The following is a 371-nucleotide window of genomic DNA, read 5'->3' as shown; positions in this document are numbered from 1 at the left end:
CCTAGGGGATTAATAAAGTATAAAGAAAAAGAAAATCATAGACATTGAACCTACCAACCAGTCAACCTGCAATCTTAATGGTCATCAGGCTGAATCTAACACAGAAGTGAGCTAGCAGGGTAAAGGAAGTATCGTGTGTAACATGACCATACATATGATATTCGGGACATCCTAATATCACTCCTATAGTGATTGATGTCTCCGTCTCATTCCATGGATATAAGGCTGCATTTCATAAGGATCTGGCTCTGGCTCTCTGTATACGGGGGACACTGAAAAGGGTCCTGTTGTCACAATGTTAAAGGCACACTTCAAGCATCGTTTAACATAAATTTGTGATAGTATATGAGTTTTTAGGGAATATAGATTCA

At 38.8% G+C, this 371-nt stretch overlaps 1 protein-coding gene across 1 annotated transcript in view; it reads left to right on the top strand.

The window, feature by feature from the left end:
- Nucleotides 1–371, top strand: part of LOC118329466 (cytochrome c oxidase assembly protein COX15 homolog) — a 4379-nt gene that overhangs the window by 618 nt on the left and 3390 nt on the right. The window lies entirely within an intron of this gene.

The sequence above is a fragment of the Morone saxatilis genome, unplaced genomic scaffold (genome assembly GCF_004916995.1).
Source record: "Morone saxatilis isolate NCDOM2014 unplaced genomic scaffold, NCSU_SB_2.0 Contig19, whole genome shotgun sequence".
Classification (NCBI taxonomy): domain Eukaryota; kingdom Metazoa; phylum Chordata; class Actinopteri; family Moronidae; genus Morone; species Morone saxatilis.
This window is presented reverse-complemented; position numbering and strand designations above follow the sequence as displayed.